Here is a 9,572-nt window from a genome sequence, read left to right on the forward strand (position 1 = left end):
CATGGTTTAGTGTGAGATGTCCCTGCCCATGGCAGGGGGGTTGGAACTGGATGATCTTAAGGTCCTTTCCAACCCTAACTATTTTATGATTCTATGATTCCATCATTTTAGAGGGAGCAAGGTGAAGATGATAACACCCTACTCCTACCTACTTGGAGCAGCCTCCCCTTGTTATTCTATATAACAAGGAAACACTCAATGAATTTCCTTCTTTAACATGTCATTTTGAGATTACCTAAATACTCTCAGTAACTGTAAACTAAAACAAAATAGACTGGAAATCAGTCTTCCACATTGATTCAGTGGCAGTAGTAATTTCAGTTTCAATCTTTAACTGGCTATAGCCAACAGACCTACAGGGAGCCTATCTACTTTCCTTAGTTGAAACTGGCTGTCAAGCTCACAAATTATGAAGGCATTCATTACTGCATGAAATACCATTTTTTCTTCAAGAAATACAGAAGACCAATCCATACTTACACTATAAAGTTTTTCGAGTGGCAAAAGGTATTTAAATTTAAGTTGCACAAGTTCAATAATGTGCTTTGTCAATCTTAAAATATTCTGAGTTACGGTTGGGCAAATTTATATCACTTTACTAGGTTCAGTTAAAAACAAATATTCTGCAAGTCTGGGTTTACCTTCTCAGAGGTCTCCAGGCAGGCACCTGAAATTGCAAGTACCAAAAGTGATAGCACAGTTTGGAAAACATAAGCTTCTATTTCCAAAGCACAGAATGCTACTATTCTTACTGACTTTCAGACACAAAAAAGCTTTATTTATTCACCTCATATTCAGAACCACATCTAGTTTCTTTGCTCTTGCCCGGATCGAGTTAGTTCTCACAGCCTCTTTATTTCTGTCATTTGAGTTTGCTCTTATATGTTATTAATATTCTAAAAAAGTTGAAGAATTCAAAATAATAAGTTTTCCAATACGACTATCTATAGTATTTACCATTATAACATTAGCTTCAAAAGACTTTCATGCTATGTAAGGACTCAGTAATTCTTTCTTTTACAGGCTTCTGAATATTGAAGACTTCCTTGTGTTCTCCTTCTTAAAGTGAAATGGCTCTGACCACAAAGAACAACACAGCTTTGCAAGATTTTAAGGTAAAGATAAAATATGAAATACCTCCTTATTCATAGACTCTTCTTTCAATGGCATAATATAATCCTGTATCTATTACTTCCTAGCACATACTGAGAGTAGGAGCTCATAACTTCCAAAGCAGTTCTTAGACTACGGGCCAGTAGCCTCAAACTGCGACCATTGGCCCTTGCAAATAGTCAAACTGACCATACAGGCATAATAACTACACATTTAAATTAGTCAATTTGTTATTATAATTACCAGTGTAATCTGAATTCTGTCTGTAATAAAATTTAGAACTACCCCAAATATGCTTCTCGTACTAGATTGCAATTTTTAACTTCCTGACACTTAGCAGATGTCATAGAAGGGTTACTGTGATCCTTATGTCTTTTAATATGCCCTAAAGATAAGTTAAGATGAAAAAATCCATGAACCACAGGCAACCTCATTATCCATACTTTCTGTGTTGTTCATTTCCCAAAGACTGTTCTATAGGAGGGAAATTATCTATATGTATACTGTAGCAGGACTGATCTATCTTCCATCTGCTGTGTTTCCCCCTCTCTAAACTGTACTCCCTCAAGAGTACAAGATGGCCACTTGTCCTCAAAGAGAAAAGTATAATAAACATCTATATTTATACATTGCATCCCAAACTTCTAGAAAAAATATACAAAAAAATCAACATAATTGTGATAGACTCTTAAAAATGAATGAGGCCTTAACAGTTCAAAATTTCAACAAATTCAGAGAAAAATCTCTTTTTATACCATCTTTTTGGATATGTCATTTGCCATTTATATTTGATGGCCTTAAGGAAAAAAAAAGTTACAAAAAGGTATTAATGCAAGTAGATAATAAAGCTGCATTCTATAAATCTATAGCAGCTTACAGTAATCATTAAAGCATGCAAAACTCTTTCATCTATTCAAAAATATGCAGTGCACAGAATGCCTGCTAAGGTGCATGACAAGTCAGAGTTAAATATATATTAATAAATGAATTAGCTTCATAAATAATAGCCATAATGACATTTTAGGAGACAATAAGTCTGAGGATTGTCAGAAAATGGTTGATGTATGAGCTTCACGTCTCAGTGATTCTTCAAAATGAATAGGCTTTGCGAGATAGTTCAGACCCACGACCAGCCTATTTCCTTGAATAATTTACTTGTTGTCAATTTGTACAGCCACATTACACATGCAAATTGTGCTGCCTGTGCAAACACCACTTGGAGATGATAAAAACAAATTTACGAAGGCTATAGAGGAAGGATTTATTTCACTTTCTCGCCCAGGTCAAGCAATACATGTATCTGACGATTGTGTGTACCCAATTTTGTTGTAATTATATCAGCAAATTATTCTTTATAATCTTATTATTTTTAGCAGTCTCCTTGTGCTTGGGATAATTAGCTTTCTTCACTCAGTGTAAAAACAATTCAACTTGCCAGCTAGGCAGGGCACAGCTCCATTATCTGTTTTGGGTTTAAATTTATTCCCTATATTCTTGGACACTTTGTGTAAATTAAAAATTTCATAGTCCCTAATACTGTACACGCTGTTCATTCAGTGATGAATTAAGGTCCCTAAACCTCTACGTTTGCTATTAGATATCTCACCCACTTTATATGTTAATCTGTGCTAATGAATTCCACAACCCCTAGCCACAGCGAGATGACTAAAATTATTACCACTTACAGAGATATGCCTTTTTCATTTAAAGTTCAATTCAAATTGCTCCCATAAACAGTCTGCCACACAAAGATACCTCCTTTAAAGAAGAGTTACTTACCTGTAAGTAGAGTTCTCTGAAGGTAGCACTATCTTTGGATACACATTCCTCAGCCACATGACCTCTGGTTTGTGGCAGGGGGGGAGTGGATTCATCCCTTGATAGTTCAGACTTTTTTCTCAAGGCACTTCATTACCTCTGTGGCTCCTGTGCCTCAAGGGTTATTTATACCACAGCCTGTCAACACAACTGCCCCTTGCCTTCTAAGGTAGGGCCTGGACCAAGCTGAAGAGCAGAGAGGCTCTTTAGAGAGGTGGATTGGGTTGGGTGAACACCTACACAGCAGCTTTGTACTGAACGAGTCCCAGGTAAGAGTATTCTTCCCTCTCAAAACAGCTACCTATGAGCCTGTCATTCACGGCAAGAATAGCAAACCTGGAGAAACAAAAACACGGAGGCAACAAAAAAGCTGGCATGGTACTATAGCTGTAGCACAACAACACTCCCCCGGCTGTCAGCTTGCCCTTGGTGAAGCTACTTGCACTTCACAGACAGCCTGGACACACAACCAAAATCCCACCACTCTCAAAGGAAAAATTACTTAAACATTAGTTTCCCCATACAGGAGAACGGCAGTACCCACTGCTGAGCAATTGTGTTTAAAACCAGTAGAGGGCATTGGTACACATAGAGACTAAATAGGTTCATTACAGTAGCGTGAAACATCAGCTGTTATTTATATATAAATGAAACAATAGCACATTTCAAATACGGGATGCAGTATCAAAACTTCAAAGGTAAATCAACACAAAATAAAGCTAAAAAGATCGAGATTCTTATGAGACTTTGCAATTACCTATTGTGTTGCAGCACAAACACTAATAACCATGAAAAGTTGAAACAGTGTTATTTCTTTCACAAACTAAACGAAGGAAAGGTTAGATGACTTGCCCTAGCTCCATATCCAAGTGCCAAAGAAGGAACTCCTAGCTGCAAGGCTCACTATTGCGCTTCTAAATAGCACCAACTAGTACAAAAAAAACCTGAGAGGTTGAGAAAATGGCTTTTTGACTCTCTTGAAAAACAGGCAGATGGTATATCATTTACTGATATGGCAGAGAGGTCTATTGCTAGAGCAGAGGAAATGTACCCAAGAGCCCAATCTACCAGATGGACTTTGTGTTCATCACGACGAAATTGAGATTGATGTTTGAATTACTGAAATTTATCCTATGCTAGGTGAAGACCCTCAGATAGGGGTGATGTCTACATTGCAATGAACCATATGGCTGCAGGTTCCCTAAAATATATCTCAAAGTAACAAATGTAGTTGTAGCAACATGGGGTAGGCTGGCAAGCACAAGCAGCTGAGTAAGTGCTATGGCGCTTAATGAGAAGTGAACTTTCACTCCCTTGTTGCCCTACCATTGCTGGGATCCAAGCAAGTTAGGTTAAGGTTGGTATGGGTACACACAAAATTAGTCTATTTGTCATTTGCTGCTTGGATTGAAATAGTATCTAAGACATGTCACAGTCCTTCAGTGGCAATTTAAAAGTAGTTGGCTGAAACTTCCCTGTTTGTGCTCATTCCCCTCTTCCTTATCCATACCCGCAGTCTCACCACTCCTGAAGCAAAATCTGATCTGATTTTGAATCAGGTGCTAAAATGCTAAACTATTCAATGGTCATAATGAGAATTAATCCACACAATTTACACAACTGAAAGCTGTGGTGGTGTCATCACTTGACCGGACATCCTCAGTTGAGTAGAAGGTAACGTGTTATGAAGGCTGACCCTTTGAAAACTGGCCTGACAGTTTCAGCCTTCTAATGCAGCACCTGACAGTGTCTGTCAGTGCCCTCAACAGTCTAAGCAGGATCGAAACCTGAAGAGTTTATGCTTGCAGTAGACAAGGGTGATGAAAACTCTTTCTACCTGTGAGGTACTAAAGCTGTACTAAAATATCTTGCTCATTCCTCACAGGAAGCCTGTGGTAAGGATGACAACTGAGTGCAGACCTCCCAAGTTTCAACCAGGAATCTTGAACAAAAGGGCTTACTTCTTCCTTGAATATTAACTGTGTGTTAATACTTTAGAGGTGCCTGTTTTGAAACAGTAGACAAAGCAACTTTCTCATGTGCTGCTGATGCTTATAACCACAGACAGTTGTTTTCTGTATCTATGGACAGAAGTTTCATCAAATGCAAACCTCAGAGGAAAACTATATGATGCTATGACAATCCTTTCTGTAAAAGCTCAGGGCTTGATCCTACATTGCTCAGTTATGTAGTGAGCTCAAACAAGCAAATTTAGAAGCATCTGACCACACCTGCTTAGATCTTAGATCTTACCTGGAGGAAAAAACCCTCTGTAATCCTTTTAACTGACTTTAAAGGCTCACCTGATTATAATTATTTGAAAGGATTAATAAAAAGTATTTAAGTTAGCAACAAATGGGAAGTTTAGGAAAAAATAGAGGTTATTTCATTTTCTTTACATCTCTCTTAAAATCATATTTATTTTCCTTTCCAACACTATTTGATTGTATTAAAATATAATCATGCCAGAAAAATTTCTCATTGTGTTAGCAAAAATGAATACAAGGTAGATACTATACTAACACAATGACTGTAATCTGCTAATACAATACGGCCTCCCCATTATGTTTAAACAAGAATTCAGTTCTTGATGATTTTGACATATTTCCAAAATACTGTCTCAAAAGGATAAAATGTAGCATATTTCCATGTGTAAGAAGTACCTCATGTCCTCATTTACTCCTAAACAAAAAGAAACAACAAATAATGCATAATTTATGTTGTAGTAGACTCCATTTCTGTAGTAGGAAACTGCATATATTGTTTGGAAATAAGCATGCATATGATTATTTAAGATTAGCTAAATGGCTTCAAGCACACTGCTGAATGTGGTGGTACAGTCTATCCTAAACAGTACCAGAAGTAAAAACTGCACCAAAAGCACAGCCTGGTTACCCAAATGAATACAAGATATCCCCTTCTAAAGCAAACTTGCTTAAGACTACCTCAGGATAGCATGAACTAGAAGTACCACAGTGCTATACACTAATACTGTTACTCTACAGTAACACAGAAAGACCAAACCACCAAAGCTGCTCTTTTCAATTCCTGAGAGCATATGCTTTGCTCTACAGGGATTCCCAAGTCAGGAGACTCATATTCCTATTGCTACCATACATCTGACAAGGCAAACTAACTACTGGGCCTCAAAGTAGTGTCTGTAAATATCCAACACCAGATAGTACAGATAGGCAATAGAGATATAATCACCTAGAACCTGAAAATTCAGAGAGATCCTGGAATCCAAATTAAACTTGATTTTACATCTAATTACAATAGGTTTTCCTTCTAAATGTCAAGTATTTTTTAATAATAGCATCACAAATACCTAACCTGCAACTACAATGTTGCACTAGTTTGATGTTCCATTGGAATCTCAGAGGTATGACTCAATTCATTCACAGGAGTCATTGTTTGGCAGGCCTCCAGGACAGGAGCTCAAGCGAGAAAGGAAGTTAGATCAGTTGACCAAAAGGAAATAAATCAGACTATTTGAATACTTGCTCAATGGGGAACAGAAAATTGGCATGAGAAGAATTTGACACTGAATCAAGTTTTGGAACAAAACTTTAGATGGACCACTCAGTAGATAAAGAACTGGCTGGATGGCTGCAGGCAAAGGGTTGTGGTCAAAGGCTCAATGTCCGGCTGGAGACCAGTAACGAGTGGTGTCCCTCAGGGATCGGTGTTGGGACCGGTCTTGTTCAACATCTTCGTCGCTGACATGGACAGTGGGATTGAGTGCGCCCTCAGCAAGCTTGCTGATGACACCAAGCTGTGTGGTTCGGTTGATACCCTGGAGGGAAGGAATGCCATCCAGAGGGACCTCGACACATTTGTGAGGTGGGCTGATGCCAACCTCATGAGGTTTAACCATGCCAAGTGCAAGGTCCTACACCTGGGTCAGAGCAATCCCAGGCACAGCTACAGGTTGAGCAGAGAAGAGATTCAGAGCAGCCCTGCGGAGAAGGACTTGGGGGTGTTGGTCCATGAGAAAATGAACATGAGCCGGCTTCAGTGTGCACTCGCAGCCCAGAAAGCCAACTGTATCCTGGGCTGCATCAAAAGGAGTGTGACCAGCAGGTCGAAGGAGGTGATCCTGCCCCTCTACTCTGCTCTCATGAGACCTCACCTGGAGTATTGTGTGCAGTTCTGGTGTCCTCAACATAAAAAGGACATGGAACTGTTGGAACAAGTCCAGAGGAGGGCCACGAGGGTGATCAGGGGACTGGAGCACCTCCTGTATGAAGACAGGCTGAGAAAGTTGGGGCTGTTCAGCCTGGAGAAGAGAAGGCTGCGTGGAGACCTCATAGCAGCCTTCCAGTATCTGAAGGGGGGCTATAGGGATGCTGGGGAGGGACTCTTCATTAGGGACTGTAGTGACAGGACAAGGGGTAATGGGTTAAAACTCAAACAGGGGAGGTTCAGGTTAGACATAAGGAGGAAGTTCTTTACTGTAAGGGTGGTGAGGCACTGGAATGGGTTCCCAAGGAAGCTGTGAATGCTCCATCCCTGGCAGTGTTCAAGGCCAAGCTGGACTGAGCCTTGGGTGGCATGGTTTGGTGTGAGGTGTCCTTGCCCCTGGCAGGGGGGTTAGAACTTGATGATTCTTAAGGTCCTTTCCAACCCTAATTATTCTATGATTCTAACAATAGCAGCCCTTCCAATTTGACGTAGGAGCATCAGTGTTGGTCACAAGGGTGTGCTACCTTCTTTCTTCCCCAGATAAAAAGACGCCACAAATCATTTCAACAAAAAGCAGTAAGTAGCCAACAACCTCTTTTGTAGCACTGACCTTTCGAATCCAAATGCTTCTGGGTTGCTTAAAGCCAGGGAGAAGCTCTTTTCGCCTTTTTTCTCACAGAAGAACCAGTGAGAAGTCAGAATTTGTTGCAGGAGAACCTGAGATTACCCTGAAATTTGGCTTTTTATATTACAAATGCAATGAATTTGTAATTGTAAAATAAAATGCAGGTGAACATCTGAGTACTTCGTGTGTGCTACCACTGCTCGTGTGTGCCACAAATCGTCTTGTAGATACTAAATAAGAAGCACGTTTGGATACACATTCTGTCATGAAATTAAACTTGCCTTCTGAAAATGTATTCCTATCAAACATATGCTTTTACAGGTCACAAAAATGTCACATATCTTTCAATATTTGGAGCATTCTCAGATTTGCTCACATTAAGAAAATATGCAGCCTAATGGTGTAACATCTTGCTAGAACAAATGGCAATGAGCATCTAATATCAATACATTTATCAATTGCCACCTATCTGTATATCAAATGCAATCAATTATTAAATGTAAACAAAAACAGACCTCTTAAAAATCGATTTACCAGATGAGAGGAGACTGTAGTTAGCAAGCCGAGTGTGAAATTTACATGTAGCTCATGAAGAAGTGATTACTTATGGAATTAATTGATTTTAGAAATGAATCTGAGGATGTTACATTATGGCATTAAAAGGAAATGGAGCTGAAGATCTATTTTATGTCCATGAGAAACATGCTTATTTTTTCCTTCCATGTACGGCCAACCCCAGAAGCTGTGGCCCACCAAGAAGTCCCTACTCAAAACCGCAATATTCCCCATTATCCATCTCTGTAACGCTTAAACTCTTGCCCCTTTCTTATTCCCCTCATGGCTGCACTGTTTGTCCACAGCTGGGTTGTGTCCTGATTTGGTGTCAGCAACTCCTTTGTCAGAAGTCTTGATACTGAGATTCAGTTTTCAACCTGCTGAATCATCACTTAAAAATGCATCTTCTCACAAATTATTTCCACCATGAGACCTCCCACGTTTCAGACATGTTTCAGTGTTCATCTGTTGTCAGCCTTATCCCTTCATCATCATCTTGCAGTTTCTCTGTGCCTCCCTTCCTATTGATGCTTATAGGCAAGATGTTCTTGCTGAATCATATTCAGGCTGCTCCACAGTACTCGTTTTGTCTGCCTCATCTGTGAAAGCTGAAAGGAGAATGTGTAAGAGAATCCCCAAATAAGCAAGTCCTTTACTACACCCTCTGCATTACTGTTCACCTTTGAAGCACCTTAGCACAGTGCTATCTGGCTCAGAATTCCTGACGAGTTTCTAAGAGCTTTCCCACATTCTTGGAGAACTTTAAGGAGAATGAGAACTCTTACGCTGGAGGACAACCCACAGCAAACAACCCCACAAGGTGTGGGACCAGTGTTTTTGAAGTTTTCTCTTTACCACATTAATCCAAGACACTAGTGGGTACTTTGAAAGGATTTTTCCACCCTTGCAGAGTAAGGCTGACCCTAGCCACTCTGTCCCTGCATAAACACTTAGGCATAGTACAAATGCCAAGGTTTACTTTTGGAACAGACACCATACTCCTTTATGGCAAGTTAAGACTGCAGTAAACCCGTCACCTTTCTTTCCAGAGCACTGCTTTTAATTCTGACAGAACCACCTCACAGGCGTTGGGCCATCGGAACCTTCTGCAGCCCTCCTGGGTGCCAGTAAGTTGCTGTTTCCCCAGAGCGGCCCCACTGGGAGGGGTGGTGGGTGGGGTGTCTGTACCCCCAAGGGGAGCCCCCCTCCACCCTCCCAGGAAAGCAGCACCCCCTGCCCGCAGGGAGCACCCTCCTTGTCCAGGACGCCCCCACCA

At 40.3% G+C, this 9,572-nt stretch overlaps 1 long non-coding RNA gene across 1 annotated transcript; it reads right to left on the reverse strand.

Moving 5' to 3' along the window:
* Nucleotides 1-8,424: 8,424 nt before the first annotated feature.
* On the reverse strand, nt 8,425-9,430 carry LOC134172196 (uncharacterized). The gene is made up of 2 exons (XR_009967866.1): nt 9,327-9,430; nt 8,425-9,056 (listed from the first exon to the last, which is right to left on the reverse strand). It is a non-coding gene; the product is annotated as an uncharacterized LOC134172196 (long non-coding RNA).
* Between the last annotated feature and the right edge of the window lie 142 nt (nt 9,431-9,572).

The sequence above is a fragment of the Pezoporus occidentalis genome, unplaced genomic scaffold (assembly GCF_034315485.1).
Source record: "Pezoporus occidentalis ecotype Australia unplaced genomic scaffold, CSIRO_AGI_Poc_V1 ctg45, whole genome shotgun sequence".
In the NCBI taxonomy this organism is placed as follows: domain Eukaryota; kingdom Metazoa; phylum Chordata; class Aves; order Psittaciformes; family Psittacidae; genus Pezoporus; species Pezoporus occidentalis.